Here is a 25,067-nt window from a genome sequence, read left to right on the forward strand (position 1 = left end):
TTATTTTTGTAATGATAACGTTGTGTTTCCTATCTTAGTGGTATCATACTCTCTCAAATGGTCAGTTTTCCATTGTATACAGCATCGTATACAAATTATTCCAAAACAAATATAGTAATTTAAAAAAAAAAGTTGTTTCTCCCCGTTTAAGAGAATATTTATGTTTTCAGAAACCTTGAAGTGTTTACGGAAGCGTTTCCTTTCATAAGATTGATGATGAATGACTGTTAAATGTCCAGTGATCACTATAACATACATATTCAGAACAATTCCGTGTAAATATGATACAATTATGAACCTTCATTTGTACTAAACCGACACGTGAGTCAGTGTGGTTAGCATGCTATTTCTCAAGTTAATATTCAAATATCTCTACTTTACGTTTTCGACCAAGACACATATTGTTAGCCTTTTTTATTCGTCTCTTATAATTAGCACAGAAACGTCAAATACAAATTCCTTCGGAACTCGAACTCGAGAGTACGAGACCAGCAACATGATTTTTATGGGTACAATAATATAAAACATTTGAACGTGCATCCGAGGAGATACTTATTACCATCACCATATCAATTTTTTTATTATTATTTATACTTTTATTTAACATACACAGGTTTCAGTCTGATTCGTGATGGTTATAAATTGGTCTGATACAAAAACTGTAGGTGTACCACAATCAATACAGTTCATATCCCAATAGACACCACACATATACTTTTATTCTGTGTACATGTATTTTTATTTAGTATAAAATAAAAGTAGTTGTAATATAAACAATTAATTATTGATATTTATAGCTTACCTTCTTTCTCTATTGCTCTGCACTAACATTTCGATGAAAAATAATCCAATAACATAATAAATCCCATGGTATAGTCTAAAATAGAAAAGAGAAAAGATTTGAAATAATGTCCGTCACATTTCACGAATTTAATCAATTTTAATTTGGAAACTGTACTTATCTCATTTTCAGATTTTGACATTACTAACATGACGAGTGCAACTATTGGAGCAATAACGATTACCTTATGAAGCACAGGAGTTCATATTTGTTTGCTGGGGGTTTGTCGTGCATGTAATGTACTGTCATTTCGTGCATCTCTAATGACAAAAACATGTGTATCATAACCAGATGACAGTCAACTCTGTCAGGCACTGGGATAATTTTATCTGTTTAGTTTTGATGAATCCATTCCTTTGATGCACTAATTTTTCTTTACCGTGACTTAGCTACCGATATTTTGATCTTTCCATTCTCATTGATGTTAGTGAACCCCTTTTCTGTATAACGTTGATGCTAATGCAAGTTATTCGTAAATGTTCATACATGCCAATTCTTATATCAAAATTGCAATTTAACCTTGAACGTCGAAACTAATTAGATAAATATCATTGAAATGTATACAATATTTGTATCGTGACTTCGACTGCAGGTTCAATAAAAAATTAATAAGTTGATCAAGTTTGCATAAAGATGCTGCTCCAATATACATGACGTGTATTCTTCCTTTATTTTATTTTACTGTATTTTGCCATTATAACCTATTTGGTATGCTGCATTAACAAATATAAAAAAAGAAATGTTTTATAGACAGGTTTATAACGTCTTCCGTTTATCTGAATAATTAAATAACGCTGACCATCGCCTAACATACGATGTACTCTTAACCAAAAAAAATCCTAACATTTTCTGTATAGCCGTTAAAATAATATTAGCAATTCAAAAACACATATAGAATAACTTACATTTTTGCTTATCATTTTTGCATTCCATATATTTATTTAGTTGAAGAAGATTTTTTCCGGCAAAAATAACGTATTAATCCAGGTAGAAAGAGAGAGACTATAATCAATTAGTAGGGGTATTGATTCATATCTTGCAAAATTAATGAGAAGACTATATAAATAATTTCATTATCTTTTTTGTATAATCGGTATTATCAGGTGACAATAGGTAAACCATTCAATACAGGTAACTTGAAACAAATAACTCTTTGAAGCTAGATTTGCTCCGAATAAGTTGGCCTGACATATTAATGTAAGGTTTTAATTCGACCATTAATGATTTAATATTATTGATAGCATCGCGATAAATGACGTATCCTCAGTTTGTATTGAGAGATACTTGACAACTAGCTCTTTATGTGTACGGATTCATGTCACAGAATACAACTAAATCGCAAGATCTCCAAAAGTTGTAGACCACACTTAGATATCTGAATTAATAGTAATTGAGTAGATAATGATTGATACAAGCTTATTTATATATTAAGATCATTTATATGTTTAAATCGGCAAATATAACTACGATGAACGTGTATCTGCATTGTTGATATATAATTTATTTGGAAGAGCTTTAAAAACAGGACGAAAAACTTAACTCGCCGAGCTTTTCCCCTGTGTCGAAGCGAGTACAAATTAATTTGTTATTTTGAACAATGTACATATTTTGTTTTAATCCTGCAATTAACAACCAGCACTTCAATGTTTAGCTTGTTAAATCCAAATAGTTGTCTTTAATTTTTCAAAGAAAATAAATAGACATAATTCAAATGCGGACCTCGAAGAGGACCCAACAATTAACTTTCACAAAATCTGAAATATTCACAATTACCGTTTGGTCAATATACAGGCGGAATAACAGGAGATTTTATTTGTACAAGAATTTATCAGTTATTTGTACAATAGTTGTCTAATTACAGGATAAATCCGATTACATACTTGGATGTAAATTATTGACCCGATGATATAGTAAACGAAAAAAAAAAAAAAAAACTGAACTGAAAAAAACACCCTCACCGAACTATAATTTGAAGAAGACAAACAGGGTGTATCTCTCACATTACACTGAGTACCTGATAAACCCTATTTTTTCGCTACAAAAAATTAATGACCCAATTGAAAGTAACAGTGACAACAAAATACTTGATATTAAGACTTTTTGACATATGATCAACATGAAGTAGAAAAGAAATCCTAACCTATTCTCTTTTTTCTGCGAACATGGATTTAACATACTGGGGATATAAAACGAGACGTAATATATATGCATTGTTGCCCATGCAACCTCTATGATGCACATTTAATAAACTTTAATAACAGTATGCTGATTAAAAAAAGTTACAACACACACACATTTAAATATATTTTCCGATCAATATTCCATCTACAATGGCTGTCTGTAACTATAGAATCGAGCATATGTGATTTGATCTAAGCCAACAGTTAATGAAGCATTATTACCTCCATATTAAAACTGAATATCTGTGTCGGTTTATAGGATTGTAAGTGTAAAGATATTGATAATGACATCTCGGAAAGAGACAAAGCAATAATTACCTATTAGCAAAATTGTTTTCTTATACTAATAAATAATATAAATTGTTATCTGCCAAAGGATCCGGGTCGTTACTTGTTATAATTCAACGCAATCAGCTTCAAAAGCTGCGAACTGACATTCAAACATAAATGATATATAACATCAAACACAAAACTTTATTGATTTTCTGCTTCTTGGATGAAACACACAAAATTTATTAGATTGTACTTGTAGTTTGATAGCCAGAAGTCCATCCCTTTCACTAAAATACGTTTAGACATTTGGAACGTTGGTATATAAAGTAAAGCCTAATATAGTTATATGTTTTAATATGATAATTATGCATTCAACAGTATATAGAACAATTTCTTTAAGAAAATGATCGGAATAAAACTAGGGTTTCCCGTTCCTCGGATCAATTAACTAATCAACGTAGACGGTACTATTGTCTATAACGAACATTGTGATGAACTACATATTTTTTTACCATTTCAATCCATATGAACTGGACATTTTTTTCTAAATTGAACAAATCGTCACAAAAACAGATGCTATACACAAAAAAAAACAGTATGACTCTTAATTTTTTACATTCACATATTAATTATAAGTGTGCACTTATTGACTGAATTTGAGACAATGGTGCATTTGGGTGTTACTGTATGTTTTTTTAAAAAAAAAAAGATATCAACTGCGCTCTCATAACCCTTTTTTTTTTAGAAAAAGAGACGTCATAGGCAAACTTAGCATGGTAATAGGTGTTCAACTGCAACAGTTTTACTGATCACTGACGGTCAGATAGGCTTTATAATGTGATACATTCAGTTACCCTGCCTTATTTTATATTTGATTTCTCTCATTAAAATCGATACAGAAACCTTGATGAAAATAGGTTAATATGATATTCACATTCTTACATAATGCAATGTAACAGTAAAGGGAAGTAATAAGTCATTTATCAATTACAGAAAAATTAATAATTTAGCAGTTTATGTTATTTGAAACTTAATGTAATAAAATAGTGAAGGTAAAACAACTATGCCATGGACGCTCTAGCGCCTACTAATAATAACTTAGCCAGTTGAACTGATTTGCTGGAATTTTGTTTGAATTTGATTTACTTTGGACCGAAATACTGTCGCCACATAAGAGTGTATGACGGCATGATTCCATATGGAGGTTAAGCACGTTGAGCTAGCTTTTGTTAGCTGCTAGTAATATTTGACTGCATTTACTGTTTTTTTACATGTTCTTATATTTTATGTCTATAGTTAGTTAGTAACATTAAAGAATTACGTGCTTTCTATCTTAAAACTATTTAAATTGTGCGCTGCCGACCGAGATTAAAATGGGAAAGTTGACCATCTACTAAATAACTAGTCTAACCACACCAACAATGCCACAACTTGTATACGAGTCCTCCAAAAGCCAGGATTTTAATTTGGATATTGTATTCTGAGAAATTTGACGGATGGGGATGGTATTTCTATGATATTTTCTGTTAGATTTATTTTCAAATTTTCTCGACTCGGGGTTTTAAAGCTTAGAAATTGTATAAACTTTTGTCAATTTTTGAAGACCGATAGTTGACCTGTAGATTTGTCGTTGTTGTTTTTGTGTGTGTGTTATTATGATGCTATTTCATTAACGTATCTCCCTCAATTTATATCTATATTATATAGTTCGTGAAATCTCTAAAGAATAAATAGATTACAAATAGGCAAATAATCCTTTTCTGTGGTGAAAATACTTCATCTGTCAATATCGATTGTCAGGGCTACCGAAGGTTCTGAAAAGATGATCTCCTCTTGGGATATACATGAAGAAAAGGTCATCCACCCTCGGATTTGGAAATAAGGAAAAAAATCAATACTTATTGATTGAATTGTTTATTCGCACAGTTGTGTTAACTATATTTAAGTTCTGATAAGCATTCATGTATTTTGCTAAAAGCATTTTATTGTATATAGATAAGGGATAGTCCCTTTCTTTTTAAAGAAACTTTTAGCATTAAATTGTATTTAGTTGCCGACCATAAAAGGAACAGAAACATGAATTTAGCTTCTGACTTTCTTTTTAAACAAAGCCATTTATCTCGAATTATAATATTGTAGGAAAGTGTTTAACAAAATATTATAAAACAGCGTAAAAAATCGTATTTTGATATCATATGTAATGTATATATAGTGGTATATTTCAGACAAAGGCAGATTTCTCTGGTTTTATTTTCTGATAGAAAATTGTCATTCATCCCTCTTGAGAATGTACTGACATTGAATTCCGAAGTTGGCTTAACAATAATTGATTGCTGATATACTCCTAAACGATATTCTAGGGTTAAATTAAATAATATTGCAGGAGGTAACCGTAACAGCAGAACATGACATTCAGTCTGACTTACAGTACACTGAATGGTTTCTGTGTCAGAAAAAACAACAGGTAGCCATTTATACATTTAAAAAATATTTATATATATTGTTCCAAAATATTTCATTTAAAAATTGTATTTCATATGCAAACAATAGCCGTTTTAAAATTATATTACATTGATGGCTTTATTCAAACAGAGACAATGATGCTGTGTGGATTACATGTACAATTTATTCATATCGTTGTCTTCGGTTATGTTTTTGAAATGGCAAAACAATTATATATATATACGGACTGCGTTGAAAATAAGGTATTTCATGAATAATTGATTTGCCGATCTTAACACATTGACGCTATTATTTTCGATTTATTTTTACGAATTATTCGGTTCAAATATCCCGTTTCAAAGTGATACCAATAATATTTTACTTAATTTTTTAGGATTAACAACAAATCCAGAATTGCCAATTTACTTTAAAAGATATGTCTCTGATGTAAAAATAAAAATAAAAGAAATGAAATATTTCGACATCTATTTTATCCTTTGAGCATTTCATTCCAAAGTATAAAATAAAATATTTCAGCAAAGTTTTTGAATATGAATCAAGTTCAACAAACAGTATAACTAACACACTCACGGCGTTTGTTTCAGTGTCATTGTCAAACGGTTTGTTTTCTAATATGCCATCCGAATGCGTAACTATGCTTAATTTTTGTGCTTTCTGTCGTTTAAATGGAAATCTGTATATGTTTTCCTGTTTACAATGGAATTAGACATTTTTAAATAGATTGGAGAACACACATGCCATTGATGGTCTTTTCAGCCTAAAATGGTTCTGCAGGGAACAACAGGAAACACAAGAACGGCCTATGTTTAGGACCAATCGTCTTTATTGGTCAATTGACCTAGAAAAATATAGACATCTATCTCGCAGCCATACATATTACATGAGGCGTGTGGATTTTACATGCAAAGCTAACATCAGAATATTGGTCAAAAATGTTTTATGCACCACTTTCTTTTTATTGAAGCATACAAATTTACATACCTGTTTAAACACAATTGTATACCATTAATTGTTTCCGTGTTGCAAGCAATTGAAAAGAATGAGTATTCCAAGTTTTTTACCCACAATTTTGTACTAATTATACACCAAGGCAACAATACTAATATAAGTATGCAGTCATCTGTTTGAACTTATTTTGTGAAAGGGTAAGCCAGTTAAAACAATATATTGTACGTATGAAATAAAATATTTTTGACTATAAAAGTCAAAATCTGGAGTAGTTAATCAACACATAACGGTTAATTACTCATAAATAATATGTTAAATAATTGTGCAAAGAGAATAGGTCGTGGCTCAGATACGATTCAGAGCATTCTATCATTAAAAAATCCTTTTGTCCATACATTTTTTGGAACAAATAGAACGAAAAAGAATATGCTAAACTACTCAAAGTATATGAAATTGAACACTAAACTTTGATATCCAATGCCTTTTAGAACAAAGCATAGACTTAATATCCTTTAAACGAATGAACAAAATTTAACAAAAAGACGATTGATTTCTTCATTGACAATTGATCAAACAGATATCTGACCTTATATACCTTTATAGATAAAGGGTTAAGTTAACGTTAAGATAACTAATTTAATTTTATACTAAATATGCTTAAATCATGTGCATTCAATCAAGTATCGATGAATATACATGGGATACCTTTTTTTCTCTTTCTGTTTTTTTAAACTATAAGGATACTGAAATGAAAATATATGATACACACATATTTAAATTCTTAATTTTCTTTCAATGACACATACGGGGGACAAATAAAGTATTGTTTGTACCTATGTTTTAATGAGTTAAGTTGTTTTCTCTGGCCAGTTTGAAATACGAGAGGTCACGTCTGCATGTAAAATTACTGTCCAGAAAGAAGAATGACTATTGAACCCTTTTTAGTGAACTAAACCATATATTCATACGTCTCACTCACAGCAACTAAATGGCTTATTACACACATTCTAGTTATGGTGCATATAGGAATTAGGTTCATGAGTCAACATAGTAACGTGATCGATATATATATATATTATCATTATGACAAATTACAACTAGGTCGGGCCAATTTAATCTTCCTACTTTTATGTTTTTTTTTACTTTAAGATGATAAAAAGCTATGTCGCATATATCATAACTTTGTGCACTAGAAAAAAGTTATCATGCGAATTACGAATGAATATGGCTGATGAGTAGGGATTTGAAGTATTTTAGATATTAATTGATTTATGATATAAGAGTGAGGGTCATAATTTCCGGAGACAGTGTGGCACTCATGAATACACATGGCTAAAAAAATGACATAAACGCATCCATATACAAAATCAATAATACCATTGACAAGTTCACTTTCAATCGTGCGCAATACACTGTACCAAAGTGATGAAAAATAACAAATTTATGATGTATGCGACATAGCTTCTTACCATCTTAAAATAAAAAAAAAAACATAAAAGTAGGAAGATCAAATTGACCCCACCTAGTTGTATGAGAAAAGGAGAAGTCAACGAATTAAAACTATTAAGAAATACCAATTAACTTATTTGTCTTCTTCAAATGCAAAAAAAAAACAAAAAAAAAAAAAAACAAAACATTACGGTTCCCTTCGTCATAAATGTACAAACAATAATCTTCGAAAGGGGAGGTAAGTCATTGGAAAAATCCAAAAGTCATTGAATTGCATATGAGTGCATTCATCCTGAATACACAAGGTGTGTTACATATACTCAGAGAATATTTATCTTAAGTTATTTGAAAAAAGAAATAACTTGCATTGTTGCTTCGAATTTCTAGTGATTTCACTGGAAGTATATATACAAAACTTGTTCTGAAAACCTATTGTTTATACGTCGGAACATAGGCGTATGGTCGAATTATAATATGAGTTAGTTTATAAACACTTGTTTACAAATGAGAATTTATGCCATATAGATATTGATAAAAAGTTAAGTATGAATAAATATGCGAGATTCTCAGCTCTTTCTTGGGAACACACATCTCGTTCTCGACAAAAAAAGAAAGAAAGGAAAAAGTTACAAACTGAAACCCGTGAATCTGAGTGTTCTTGTCTAAGTTAGTGTAAACGTGTCGTAATCCCGTTGACCCTTTCTCGTCTGTTAGTAAAATAGTTGACGCATTGATTAACAGTCCATTTAGATATTCCTTGAAGTTATCTTCCTAAGTCGACATATTCGTCATTTGTACAGACAACCGTATCATTACCATGTATAATGTGCTTAGTTTTATTTTAACTTGCAAGTAAACATCAGCTAATAATGATGGCTAAATGATTAAATAGTTTTTATAAACTCTTGCCTAAAATGAACAACTCCATCTGCCATACTTGTAGTATTAAAGGTAACTTTTCAAGCCAGACCATATGCATATGGGCATGGGCATACTCATATATTCCAAATACTCATAGGTCAAAAATACTCGTATATTCCAAACATTTTCAGATTATAATGTTTTTGGATCATACTAAACCAAGAAGCAAAAAAAGAGACCAAAAGAAGTTGAACCAGGATCCAATGAATATGTACTACAAAAGCAAATTATTAACTTGTTTCTCTGTAATCGTATGATATTGATCAGACTATAATGAGATAAAATGTATCATTGAATGATTGTAAAAGACGTGGTAAACCGATTGGTGAGTGAAATCAATATAAGTCTTACATAAGTATTACGTTCAAGAATAATCCAATCTTATGGTAAATAAGCATACTTGTCGTAGAGATTAGAATAATGGATTTGTCTTTTTAGATAAAATGAAAATATCACTTATCATATAATAAATTATGTGGGTTGAATTCTACATGGGTAGTTTTCATTTGTTTCTGTTAAAAAATATACGAAGGTTGTATCTGCTTATATCAGAATATAATGCGAATGATTGTTGAATGTTAAAATTCCAGTTGCAAATATGTCATGATATGAAATAGGAAGATGTACATGTGGAATGACTGCAAATGAGACAACTATAGGTCATCGTACGGTACTCAACAAAGAGTAAAATCCATTCCCCATAAGCAGCTATAAAATATCCCAAAATGACAAATGTAAAACAATTAAAAAAAAATAAAAACAATTCTTACTATTACAAATAGATCTATCTATGGGAAAAATTTGATATTTTTCATACAGGAAATATGGTCTGTCAGTGTTAGATAAGAAAATCTTGGATAATCCATGTTGGCTTAATTGTGCAATCGGTTAAAACAGCAAACAGAAAGAAGAAAACAATATGTTTTTACTTCGAGATTGATAAACTTATTTTTCGTGGTATGGTGCATTTTTCTGCATAAATACATAGTACTAGTATAACATTATCTAATGCTTTATAAATATACATTGAAAAAAAAATCGATGTAGCATTGTTCAGTTAAAAATATTTGAAGAACAGCTGCTTTGCGTGTAAGCCTATGGTACTGTCAATTACAGGACTAAAACCTAAACAGTCACAATAGTTTTACTGGAAGGAATAAATCCAAGAATGGCTGTGTTTATAGAAAATACAACCCTTCCCACCGGTTTGTTACAATTAAAAGGATAAATGATCTTATAACAATGCATTTGCATACAAACCATTGATATGTGCCGAAAGAATCGAATAAGTGGAACATTTTTATTGAATTGTTAAGTGGTTTGAAAGTATTTCTGATCACGTTTCTCCTTGATTATACGTATATCATGATAGGAATTCTAAATTCTTTTAAAACCATCGGTGCTCAAAAATAGAATAAAACAGAATACACTAACATGTAATACAAGAACGGCAAATGATCATTGGTTGTTGTTATAAACGATTAATAGATTGCTTACGTTTCATTGCAAAATGAAGTATTTCGAAAAAATATGTGCAAACACCATTATAAAGTGTATTCTATAGTTATAATCAATATAAGCTTAGAAATCTCGTAATATCAGTTAGATTGACTTTTGGCCTAATGGATATTAATGTGTTCTGGACATAAAAATGGCCAAACTTATACTGTAATTTCACTAATGTGCAAATTGTTGTTTCGTCTGACAGTATAATGAAAATGGAACAACTTGTTTCGTCCCTGAATTTCTCGTTATCACAAATAAGTACTTATTGACATTGATGAATAGCATAAAAATACTATCCTTCCAAACGCATCAATAATCTAGATAAAAAAATCAATATGGCTGACGGATCAGTGGATAGGTTGAATGAATACGTCAACAAAATGACATATATGGTCCGAGACCACAATTGTTGTCCCTTGATTTTCGTTAGTCCCTAGTGTGGACAGTGTGTGTTACTTGCCAATTTTTTGTATATATACCCCTTCCAAATGTATTTCTCTATGTGTTATGCCTCAAATAGCAAGTCAAGGGATGAAATGACACTGTCAAATAATTTGAGTCATGAATTTTAAAGTAAAAGTAGTGATTTGATCCAGTTGAAAAAGGTTAAAAATTAGCACTTTGGAAACTGTCAAAAAGATTTCAAGACCCCCTTAACATATAATTGTCTATATTTTGAATTAGAGCAGATGAAGTTTTCTATAATTTTGATATAATTTGTCCCAAAAGTAGTACAACACACTGTAAACATTTTATTGAGAAAGCGTAGGTAGGATTTTTTTAATTTGCATTTATTGTCTAAAAGAAATGCACTACGAATTAATTGTGGTCTCGGACCTAAGAAGTATGAAAGTTCAGAATAATCCGAAAGAACTATAAAAGAGTATTGACACATAAAATATGGATTACGATGCTTAAAATTGGTAGTTCATAAATATAATTACATACTATTAGTGAATGTATTTATACATTTTATTATTTGCACACACCATTACGGATAATTAATTATGGGGAAAAAATAGAATATGTATGAAATGGAATAACATTTTGTTCATATATATGAAATGAGATAATATGAAACTAAGAAAATCTACCTAATGCTGTTGTATAAGCTTGCCTATCTTTTTGTATTTTAAGTTAAACAGTCTGTTTCACAGATTCTATAGGTCTGTTTATATTGGTGTCACATGTCCATCGACAGTTCTGATGGGTCAGATGGTGTCCAGTCAGGAATACCCCTACTAATATTTCAAAATTAATCTAGACGTTTATTGTTTTCTATGGAACTTCTGTAGTTTTATGATAATAAGTATTAGTATTTATTAGATTGAGTTGACAATTCGAATAAATTCAGTTGGCCTAACTTTTGCAGCTTATATTCCCTTCGCCATCAATAGATACATATTTGTAATACTTATTAGTTATAACTTGACAATATTGATAGTTGCTGAAGGGAAAAGCAAGACTGCTATGCAATTCTGATCTAAACACAATTTAGAGGTTATTGAAGGACACTGAATTGGAAAGGAACCAAAAAGTGTATGTGGTGAAAAATGCATGGCACGAGACTAAAAAAATAATCCAGGAACATCAAAACATCGCCAACGTTTGTGGTAAACTATACGTGGAATCAGTGAATTTAAAATACATGTCTACTTGAATGTTATTTGGAAATTTTAATGGCACACTTGTTAAAGTAATCCTAGTTGACCATTAAGACCAATTTAACAGATCAGAACACAGAATACAATAACAGACCTGATTACTATTATATTTACCATTTAATTTGATACAGGTGCATTGATTTTCAATTTACTTTGATATTTTTCTAACTATTATAAAACAAATAAATATATTTACTTAAAACGTTCATCGCTGAACAAAGATTAATTAATTAATATCTGTATTCTGATGTATTAATGATAAAACATATCACCGTACGTTATTGATTGTTCCTAAACACACACAATTATATTTTAGAGTTTTGGACAGTAAATGGATACAGTTGCAAAGATCGAAGATTTTTGTGGACATTTCTGTAATAAATCAGACAAAGTTGTACGTCAGATGAGACAGGATAATAATCTACAATGTCACGTCAATGTTATTGTAAAGTGAAACGTTCGGTGTCGTTCAACGATATGTAATCAATATGTTCCTTACAGTAAATAGTTAACAAAGGTACCAGGATTATAATTTAGTACGCCAGACGCGCGTTTCGTCTACATAAGACTCAGCAGTGACGCTCATATCAAAATATTTATAAAGCCAAACAAGTTCAAAAGTGAAGAAATTCAAGTAATTGTTGTCACAGAGATGACGTTTTTGATTCTTTATATATTATTTTTAAACGAGGCACTGACTGTAAGCACAATCTTAACCAAACAGACCGATATTACTATAAATATATAACATAAATAAGAAGATGTGTTACGAGTGCCAATAAGACAACTCTCCTTCCAAGTCACAATGTGAAGCATAAACATTTATAGGTCACAAGCATCTTATTTTCAATAAATTATATCGAAAATTTCCTTTTACTTGTGTGTTTTTTTTCCTTTCAGATATTTTGATACATACTTTGTATTGATGAGAGTCTATGGTGTTCAAAGAAAAAGATTGTAAGACACAGAATTTGAAAAATACGTTTATTAGAAACAGAAAATTGAAGACATGTTATTATCTACTATTTCGTCCATGTGTAATTTTCACAAGTTTTGTATTTTTCTAAGTGTTTTAAGTTTGATATTTTATGTTGTTCCGGCCGATTCACTTACTACAACTGCTGCGTTCGCGTGAGCCAGTCAGATTTAATGGATTAAATGCTGTTTTTAGATTGACAGATTAGGTTACCTAGGACCAGGAAATAGATGACATGGGTATAAAACAATAAGCAATTGGTTTTCTCTTATCTTTGTCAACATAGTTTAGAGCTGCGTATCTGTGTTGATTTCCATTGACTATTTAATTAAATATCAGTTTCAACAGTTATTGCGAACCTGTTGTTTCTATTGCGTCATATTCTTTGCAGACTGATCAATATGAATTTTATTGGTTACAGAAATTACTGTAAGTCAAAGGTGAAACATTTCCAGGCATTAGTCATTGTAAAAAGCAAGCTAAACAATTTCCTTCGGTGTTCATAAACCTGTCTTTTTGTCTATTGATTGCACGCCTACCTGAATATTGTATACAGGAACGAGCCAATACGTAATGCTCCGATGGAATTCTTTAACCAGATAAACCATCGAAGTAGATGAAATAGCCTAGGATTAATGTCGACTATTTTGTGAGAAGCAGAAAACAATTATCGAATAAACTGCAATCAATCCCATTTTATATGGAATGTTTACAACATGAAATGCTTAAAAATGCGTAAATTAATCGAACTACTGAAATTCATGAAGTGTGATAATATGATAAATGTATAATAGGATACGACCATCCGAGTAAAAATGTGGGGGAAGGATGAATTAGAGTATTTATTAAATTTTCCAATACTTAAATGAAATATATCATGCATTGGCATATATAGCTTCCATGAATATAACGGCAAAAGAATCCTGATAATTACTAACACAAGTGGCCCGTGTATGCACTTCTTAAGCAATTCGTACTCTCCTTTTGAAAAGAAGTAAGCAATGCAAGAATTTTAATAAAAAGAATAACTTAAATAAATATATCAGAAGGTTCAAATTTATAATCAGTTACCGATGAGATCCACGCGAATTGCTGAATAGTAGACTAAAAGGGGTTCAGTTGATTTTTGTTACATTCATAGAAAAGATATATAGGTGTACCTTCTTCTTAAATAATCAATATAAAGAACACTTTACCCGACTTTTTCAATATTAAATTATTTTGACATTTTTAACAATTGGATAGTTATATTTCCTTGTTTCGAGAATTTAACACGAACTAATATCTGCATATATGTTTTTCATGACAATTAATGTAAAATTCGTGACTAAATGATCCTCATCAATGGGTATGATCGATTCTGACTTTTCTTTGTAAACACTAATGACATTGCCATGTCCTTTGCAAAAGTTTAAGTTATGTGAGCAATCCCTAAATGTTTTGTTGTATCAAAGATTATAAATATTACAAATGTGTTTTTAGTTTTCCGTATTAATGATTATATTATTAATTGGAATGGATTGCAATACAGGTAAATCAATTCCATAGTACTACATACAAGGGATAACAGAAATTTTGGGAAAATGCTGGACAGTACAACAGACAACACCATCCAGCAACATAGTCCTGCAATAATGGAAAATACTGGAAAATATTGGAGAGTACAACATAGTCGTGCAATAATGGAAAATACAGGAAAATATTGGAGAGTACAACACAAAACATCATCCATCAACATAGTCATGCAATAATGGAAAATACAGAAAAATATTGGAGAGTACAACACAGTCATGCAATAATGGAAAATACAGAAAAATATTGGAGAGCACAACACAGTCATGCAATAATGGAAAATACAGGAAAATATTGGAGAGTACAACACAGTCATGCAATAATGGAAAAAAGTAAGAATTCAAAAACGTGGAATAATGAAAACTCCAACAAGTATCTGCAAAAATCAAAATCAATGAGACAAATTACGAAAACTTGACCTTGTATCTATGTAACAGCCATTTATCTACTAAAAAAAGAGTAAAAAAGGACACAAATTTGACTTGAAATATATTTGATATCCAACATACATAATGTCAACGACAAATATTGCAAATCACTTATACTAAATATGTCAACATTGATTGTTTTAAAATTCTGTCGTTGCAAAAACCAGTGTCTCTGTTTTAATACAAGTGCTTACAGTAAATGACTCAAAACGCTAACATGAAGAAAAAAAACCTAGTACAGACTTTGTACCGTCTTCATATGTAAACATAACATCAACGTCCTTGTGTAAGTTTTCAATAGAAAAAGTTTACCCGGCATTGACTGCAATTACTCTCAAATTTCAAGATGAACAAAAACAATAACAGATATTTGTAGATTAAAAAGTCTTTGAGCTAATTTCCAATTTAATATGGTTAAAACTACGCAAGTGACATATCATTTTAACTACAAGTCATGATACTGGAACTTAAGAAAAAAATAGTCGATAAGGTTAAAATTAGGTCAGTAAGAAGACAATTGAAAAAGGTAGATAATCGGTGGGTCTTTTTGTAAAGTGATCATTTTTTGGGAGGTAATTTGTGTAACTTTGATATTTATTATAAAATCAAAATAATAGATATACGAGACATCAACTAAGTAGCAAAACGACATCGATTTATGCACCTTCTCTTATAAAAATGCAAAACATTTCTTAATTTATCCCTGAACAACGTTTGGTGCTTTACACTAACGAAATTCTTCTATTTTCATATCCATTCAAACGGTTAAGCTTATAAGTAATATAAACAGAGTATCAACTTTTGAAAAAATCACAGGCCGAAATATTTAACAAAAATGTTTGCATTTTAACGACAATCGAACATGTAACACCTGTTTAATTTAACATTAATTTACATAACGAATAAAATAAACACAAGTAAAATTGGGTTTCGTTTGAGTTAGTTGCAATCCCTATATTTCACTGAAATGAAATATAAATAAAGGTAAACATCTAAGATTTTAATCCTGTTATCATACTAAAACCAAAATAAACCTACCTGTACATTATGTGAAATGTAAACGTGTTTTATTTCAAAATATCTCTAGTTAGCAGTAGCTCTCCACATACATGTACATACATTATATTTTGGTCATTTCATTCCTGCCATATCCAGTTTTGTTCCCAAACATACAATTGGCATAAATAGCACAGACGTTTATGGCGTGTACCGTCACTTCACTTTCACCGCTTTTTAGGTGTTTATTTTTATTTGGTAAATATTTGTTATTTTTTAACAAGAACTTGAACACGTTTTTTTGCATACCCGAAATCTTATTTCAGATTATAAGAAAACATCAGAAAGAAGTTGCTTGTCAGATCGTAAAAGCGCCTTTAAAACGTCACAAAAAATAAAAATCACAAAAATACCGAACTCCGAGGAAAATTCAAAATGGAAAGTTCCCAATTAAATGGCAAAATCAAAAGATAAAACACACCAAAAGAATGGACAACAACTTCACACTCCCGAGATGGTTCATGCATTTCCTCATGTAGAAAATGGTGGATTTAACCTGGTTTTATGGCTAGCCAAACCTCTCAGATATTAAAACAATCACATCAAACTGCATCATATCGACAAGGATGCCCGAACAAAACAAACAGACATACTAGGTAAAAAAGTTAAAAAAGGGGAACAGCAGTCAACATTGTGTCTCAATCTTAGTTACTAAAAAAAAACAACCAAAAATGCAACAATTCATCACTGCCAAGATGCTTAGCAAAATAAAGTCATTCTCTTCAGAGCCTCCGTGTAGGAAATACTAATAAACCCACTCCTAGATAGGAGTTTTATAATATATATCAGCTTTTTATTATGGTAGTTGTTTTAGAAATCAATATTTTAAACTGTACTACATTTTTTAATGCCGGCATATTAGCAAACAAAACGAAATAACGTTAATTTACTTTTATTTTCTAGACCACAGTACGTATATTTAATTAGTGTTATAGATATGAAAAGACTGGTATATTAGAAATAACATTATATGCATGCAAAACCAGTGACATGAAACTAACATATGAAATAAAAGACCATTATAATTAATATTCATATTCCTTTCCCTTTTTCATTAATAAGTACATGTTTAGAAATTACATTGAAACACTATAGTTATGTTATTTGTATTTGAGTATATTGTAAACATTTAGTTTTGTATGCATGTTTGAATTCTACTATGACGCTAATTAAACATGTCTTTTGACATTGTAACTTTTTGAGAACTTTTCATACAAAACCAATTAAAATCATGCAGTAAAAAAATCTATTATTAATGATAAAAGGCAAATAGACTCTTTTTCAAAAAGAAAAACGCATTGAATTTACATAAAACATTTGTTATTGAACATAAAGCAAACTATTTCAGATGCCCATTCTCAATTCTCAAGACGATACTAATAAAATGTTATTATTTCAAAGGGCATTAAAACAAAGACATTATAATTAGGGAATAACATTTTATATTGCATTTGCAGAATCGAAATTGTCAATATGTTTTACTGGCGACCAAACTCTTCAATATCAATTCTGTTATTCCTTTTCTGACGCAATTATCGTAAAATAATCAAATTTAAAAAAAAAAAGTTCAAGTATCCCGAAAACTTGATATGCTCTTGTAGCTAATCACCCCATTCACCCCAACCGTTAACTCTAAATTAAATTGATAAAACTATGAAAAAAGAGGCGTTACGTGTCACATTGGATTAGAACCAAGTTGAACAATATTGTATTCTAATCCAAAACGTTTTTAAAGTTTCTGATTGAAGTCATGATTTTGATTGGGGAAAATCCCGTTTACCCGTATAAAAGCTCTATGCAAGTGCAGCAGAGTCTGACCATTGCGTTTATTCCAAAACGCATTTAACACTCACAGTTTAAAATCAATTACAGAAGTTATGGCTACGTCAATTTAAGATTTTATTGTCGAAAATGTTTTCAAGATCCACTTAAGGTTCGCTGGAAAGCTAAATATTTGGCAGTAAAATCAATGACTGACGTCGACAATGATAAAAATGCAATGCAGTAATTATGTTATGGTCTATTGAACCATATGGCAACAGTAAGTTTTGATAATTTACTCGAAAAGCTTATTGTATAAACTTTAGACCACAGCGGTTGGTTGTGGTATAAAGACAATAACAATAAAAACCAAGGAGTAGACAAAGACTCACAAAACAAAAGGACATTTACATCAACAGTTATAAATAAGAAACAACACGAACTCCACTAAAAACCGGGAGTGAAATCAGGTGCTCCGGACGGGTAAGCATTTACTGCACCGTGTAAGGCATCCGTCGTGTTATTTCTTTGTTCAGTTCGGTAATGATGGAAGGTTATTATGACTGAGGAAGAATATAAGTTATGATTTCTGACACACTTTTGTCATAATGGTCAATCAGCTAATGATGGCGACCGTAAAATTTCTTGAGTGATGACCTTAATTTGATTGATTCATAGCCCTGTCTTAGCAACTTTTGAGAAAGCAGTATTCCTCGTTCAACAAAATCAACAAAAATATGGTCTTTCCTGTGCTTCTATCGTCCTGGTGTAAAAACCTTTGCTATTTGACATGTCTGTTTGTTTGTGTCTGATTTATAAATAAGCACCTTAGTTCGGTTAAAATGGGGACGTTAATGCCGATTCTTTTTGCCACGCTCTCAATGTTAAAACACTTGTTTTAATTCCAATGTAGAATTTTGCTCTGATGTGTCATAGAGCAATCGGCAACTCTCTAAGGGACCTGAAGGTGTTCTTTGCGCAAGACAAATTTGTATGTACGCCAGACGCGCGTTTCGTCTACAAAAGACTCATCAGTGACACTCGAATCCCAAAAAGTTTAAAAGACCAAATAAAGTACGAAGTTGTAGAGCATTGAGGACCAAAATTCCTAAAAGTTTTGCCAAATACAGCTAAGGTATTCTACATGTATGCCTGAGGTAGAAAAGCCTTAGTATTTCAAAAACTCAAAATTTTGTGAACAGTAAATTTATAAATATAACCATATCAATGATAATTCATGTCAGCACAAAAGTGCTGACTACTGGGCTGGTAATACCCTCGGGGAAATAAATCTCCATAACAACATAACCTTTATACATCTTTACTTCTGACTGACAACAGTCGTGCAGTAATGTGTGATTTAGATCTGACACTCAGTGAAGAAGCAATTGTCCTTCTAAAACTTTACTTCTCAGAACAGTCGATCAGTCAGGGATGATTCAGATGTGACATTCAGTTACTTCTAAGAACAGTCGAACAGTAGGGTATGTTTTAGCTCTAACACTCTATAGAAATGCGAGTGCTTTTATATAGCTATCTAAGCTTTCTCCTGCCAATAATCGTACACTTGTTGATGATTTAAGTTAGTAGACCGACGATTTTCATTATAGAGCTTTACTCCAGGCAATTGTCGTGCAATATGCGTTGATTAGTAGACGGACAGTTGTCATTATATAGCTTTAAACCTGACAAAAGTCGTGCAATAGTTGATGATTATTAGACAGACAATTTTCATCATAGAGTTTTACTCCAGACAATTGTCGTGCAGTATATGATGATTAGTAGACGGACAGTTGTCATTATTGAGTTTTACTCCTGACAAAAGTTGTGCAGTAGTTGATGGTTAGTAGACAGTCAACTTTCATACAGTCTTTATACAGCTTTACTCCTGAAAACAGTCGTCTAATCAGAGATGATTTATATTTGACACACAGTAGACAGCCGATTGTCCTGATAAAGCTTTCATATTACCAAGAGTCGTGCATTCAGGGATGACTTGTATCTAACATCCAGTAGACAGATGGTTGTCCTTTTACACTGCAGCGTTACTCCAGAAAACAGTCGTACAGTCAGGAATGATTTATATCTAACACTCAGTAGACATACGAGTGTCCTAATAGAGTTTTACTTCTACCTTCAGTCGTCCAGTCAGAGAAGATTTATATCTCACACTCAGTAGACAGAAGATTATTTTTACAGAGTTTTTAAACTTCTAACAACAGTCGTCCATTCGGGAATGATTTATATCTAACACTCAATAGACAGATGATTGTCCTTATAAAGGTTTACTCCTACAAAAAGTCGTACAGTCAGAAATTATGTATATCTCACATACAGTAGACAGGCGATTGTCCTTGTAGGGATTTATTTCTACCAACGGTCGTAAAGTCAGTAGTGATTAATATCTAACACTCAGACGACTCAGTAGACAGGCAATTGTCCTTATAGGGCTTTACTTCTACCAACGGTCGTACAGTCAGGAGTGATTAATATGCAACACTCAGACGACTCACTAGACAGGCAATTGTCCTTATAGGGCTTTACTTCTACCAACGGTCGTACAGTCAGGAGTGATTAATATCCAACACTCAGACGACTCACTAGACAGGCAATTGTCCTTATAGGGCTTTACTTCTACCAACGGTCGTACAGTCAGGAGTGATTAATATCTAACACTCAGACGACTCAGTAGACAGGCACTTGTCCTTATAGAGCTTTACTTCTACCTACAGTAGTCCAGTCAGGAATGATGTACATGTATATCTAACACTCAGTAGACAGACGATTATCTTTATTAAGCTTTACTTATTACAACAACAGTCGTCTAGTGAGGGATTGGCTTGATAGAGCTTTCCTACTAACAACAGTCGTCCAGTCACAGATGATTTATATCTAACATTCAGTGGACAGAAGTTTATCTTTATAGAGCTTTACTCATGAAAACAGTCGTCCAGTCAGAGATGATTTATATCTAACACTCAGTTGACAGAAGATTAATTTTACAGAGCTTTAAAATTCTATCAACAGTCGTCCATTCGGGGGTAATTTATATCTCACACTCAGTAGACAGACGATTGTCGTTCTAGAGTTTTTCTTCAAACCACAATCTTGCAGAATGGAATGATTTATATCTAACAGTCAGTAAACAGACAAACGTCCTTATAAAGCTTTATATTCTTATAAATGATTTATACATGTAAGCAAGATTTTGTCCATATTGATTTTTCAATATTATTGTCCTCGTCTTTTTATGTTAACAAAAATTAATATCTACTTCTAAACATAGATAAAATCTTAAAGATTCCGAATGATGGATGTACAACAAGTGATAAATGAAATCAGATAATGAGTACGTGACTGAAATCCGCAATTTTATGTCAGTTTCTAGAAATAATAACACCTACACCGCAGCTGCGAACATGTCTAAGTTTTGAAATATTATAGTAATTTCAAAATTGGCATCATTGTTAGTTTTGCCAATAGGCAATCATATTAAGTACAAGCTACGAACATTAAATTATGTCATATGAGATGCATCGATTTATACGTCAACGAAAATCGAATATCTCTAATTTGACTCCAATATATATGTATATGTAAATTATTGTTACTGTATTGTATAATATAATACATTAGAAATATGAAACCCATGGGATATGTACCACGTGGGTTGATACTAACTGGATTTTGGTTGGATGTTTGTGTAAATACGATCATGAAAAAATAAGGAAATATTGGCCCGTCAATAGTCCAGGCTATTTCCATTGATTGCTTACTACATATATTATTGAAAGGGTAAAGTCACAGATTAATTACTCATAGAATAAGCCTATGAAATAAAATTCCAATAGCAAATTAAATATTTAGTATTTAGTGCCGTTCGTGTCACAAATGATATTAAGGGAAACTATATGAATCATTGTGTTCGGTATTAAAAGAACAAATTCAATAATTAATGGAAGCAAATATGAAGTATTCAGGAAATTAAAAGGTTCAAGAATATACAACTACGTGTATTCGTAAAACGATCAACCATAATTTCCTTGCCCATTTAAAAACGTGAAACACATATTATATCATTGGATGGATATGCTATTCATATACAGCGTCTGTAATACAAAGTATAAATTCGCCCTTTAAAATAGATACTTGGAAAGCATTTTACTTTAAATCGTTCCAGTTGATTTTCTAATGGAATAAACGTCAAATCAGATTTAACATTTTAAATTGTCTTCAAGAAACCACCAAAAGTATAGAAACATACAAGTCTTTTCTTGATTTTTTGAAGAAGTATCATTATTCTATTTTCATTTTATAAAGCTTTTTACCTATTGTTAAAAAAAGTAAAAGGAACCAACCCCAAATGGGTATATTTCAAACGTAAATATACTACGATTTTCAATTTTTTGAGATATGTACTTTAATTGCTATCAAGCGTGTTTTCTATTTCTTAAGAAAATGACAACGTGAACATAAACACCGACGTCCATATACTAACCATGTATTACATTGAGGCAATTTGAATCCTTTTCCCCCTCTTATGTAAATACACAGTCATGAGGATTTTTTTCAAATATATACGTCATAAACACATTTCCTTTCAATGCCGTTTTCCTAATTATAACTTTATACAATCATGCAGACAAAATAATTCTTACCTTAATATGTGTTTTCCTACATTTATTCGTAATTGTACAGAAAATATTCAATTTAACACACAGTTTCATTTATTCCGTCGATCTTAAGCCTTCGGCAGCCATATTGATTTTCACCAGCTTCGATATGGAATTAAACAAATCGACTACATCCTAATAATTGCTTATATGGACACAATAAGAATTTATAAATTAGTTTCGTTTTCTGTCAAAAATAGGAACCTATAGTGTACACCTTTTAAAAATATCTACACACGAGAGGTTGTATGATTCCTTTGGACGCATGTTTGTACTCGGAATTCTGTAGGACTGTACTAGGTTTATTCAGCATACTAAATGAGCTATCTATTGATCGATTTCTACTGTGTTGTTGTAAGGTGGATAGAATGCAACAAATTGTATAAATATTGCCAACGACTCCGGTCCGGCGATCAAATAAATAACATCAGCCATTATCATTAAACAAATTAGCAATATTTATTTATTCCAATCTATTATATGAAATTAAAAACAATATTAGGAAATTTATATTGGAAATTAATGTCTACATTTTCTGAAAGCAGAATCAAATAATGATTGCTTTTGAAATTTGCGTAGTTTCTATTCATTTCACTATTTAAATACTAAAAAGATGTGTCTTGTCACCGTAGTCTTTTCTACACTTCCAGCATTGTCGAAATTATATCGACCCGGTCGTGTTCATTCGTACATTCGTACATCTTTTTTGTACTCCAAAAAAAAAGTTTATCTTTTCATTATTCACTCTGGATTTTCAAATAATTTTTTTTGAGATTAAGATATAAAAAATGGACATGACACAGATATAGAATTGTTCAAAATCGGTATTAATTTTGAGTTTGCAACACTATCAATTGAATGACTGTCACAGATTCGTAATACGTTTTGTAGACCGTCCTTTATTATACTTTAGTATTTATTATTCATAACCGAAATATTCATTGTCTGAAACGATAATATATATTCTGGTATATTATAGTTTAAGTCGATTTATTTTATACCCTACTAAGTTTGCTTTTATTCTTTCTTTCTTATGTCTGTACAATGTATAATTAATAAGTTGATGGATAGAAAGGGAGACAATCGGTTTTACAACAAATCGATGGAAAAATACGACCATAACCATAATGATATTAAGCCTTATTGATAACTTTTTTTATCCAATATTTTTATTATAGAATATCTTTAACTTTGGATGCTTTTACAAAACAAACTAGTGTTAATATTTTCAACAAAGAGTTAGAATATAATATTTAAAAATTGTTCTAGTTAAGAATAACACATTCAATCGCTGAAGTGAGATTCTGTGAATGGGTGTTAATCATTTCTTTATTCATGATTTATAATTTTGCTTATTGTTAACTTTTCTTTACATTTTGAGACCCAAGAAAACATAAACATTATCTGTAGCCTACATTTCCTATAATATTTACTTTTTTCCTTTTATTCTTCCGTGAATTTTGGACAATTATTGTCTATTCTGTAAACAACATCAAAACCCATCATGGTTATTCGTCCATCGTTGGTGGTGTAAAATTCAATATTTTAGACATACATAGTACAACATAAAACAATGCTATTAATGCCAATGAAACAACTTTCCATCATAGAAAGTAGAAAAGTTCATTGTAATAACTATAAAGATAACCATACCGACCTTCGGTAATAAACAATCCCCATTACATGTATAATCAAGTAATAAAAAGTCCCTATATAGCGAAACGTTGCAAAAGCGTCAACGATGACATGTTTTTATGTTAATGGAACAAAAAAAAGAAAGACAATTATGGAAGCAGCAATTGCAACACTAGCCAAGCGGTGCTTTGCTTCTGCGCCAATTGAGCTATGCTCATTGTTGTAGGCCGTACGGTAACCTATAGTTGTTAGTTTCTGAATCATTTGGTCTCTTGTGGAGAGTTGTCTCATTGGCAATCATATCACATCTTCTTTTTTATATTTACCATTATTCTCGCGCTCATGTTTAACCTTACCTGGAACTGTGGTGAATAATTCCCACAAGTGAATGCGTTAAATTGAAAATATGACGAAATATATACAAATATTGCAATAAACTTACAAACATGTCAGATTAAGAGTGTGCTACCTTTTGTGTGTCTCTTGATTGTCATTATATGGTTGGGTTACTGTCTAAGATGTGTATACCTCTCATATTCCTTATGCCTATTTTTATAAATTGATGATAAATAGGAAAGTTTCAAGACATCTAAGGTAAATCAAGTAACCTGAAGACAATTATTTTGACAATGGATCGACAGTACTAGCTAGTCAATACAGAACAGCGGATTGACATGTTCCTGGCATATAACTGAAGGAATGATGTTTTACAATACAGAAC

The 25,067-nt window shown here is 31.1% G+C and overlaps 1 protein-coding gene across 11 annotated transcripts in view; it reads right to left on the reverse strand.

The window, feature by feature from the left end:
• The window catches only part of LOC143067932 (sodium channel protein para-like), a 99,281-nt gene extending 76,279 nt beyond the window's left edge, over nucleotides 1–23,002 (reverse strand). For 8 of the 11 annotated variants that reach the window (XM_076241567.1, XM_076241569.1, XM_076241568.1 and 5 more), the window contains exons 1-2: nucleotides 6,739–6,912; nucleotides 803–877 (exon numbers count right to left, since the gene is read on the reverse strand). The gene's annotated coding sequence lies outside the window, so the exon portion shown is untranslated. Of the gene's footprint in view, nucleotides 1–802; nucleotides 878–1,746; nucleotides 1,826–6,738; nucleotides 6,913–22,696 lie in introns of those variants that run through there. The other 3 variants (XM_076241573.1, XM_076241563.1, XM_076241564.1) reach the window with 2 other exon arrangements.
• Between the last annotated feature and the right edge of the window lie 2,065 nt (nucleotides 23,003–25,067).

This window comes from Mytilus galloprovincialis, chromosome 3, assembly GCF_965363235.1.
Source record: "Mytilus galloprovincialis chromosome 3, xbMytGall1.hap1.1, whole genome shotgun sequence".
NCBI classification, from domain to species: Eukaryota; Metazoa; Mollusca; class Bivalvia; order Mytilida; family Mytilidae; genus Mytilus; species Mytilus galloprovincialis.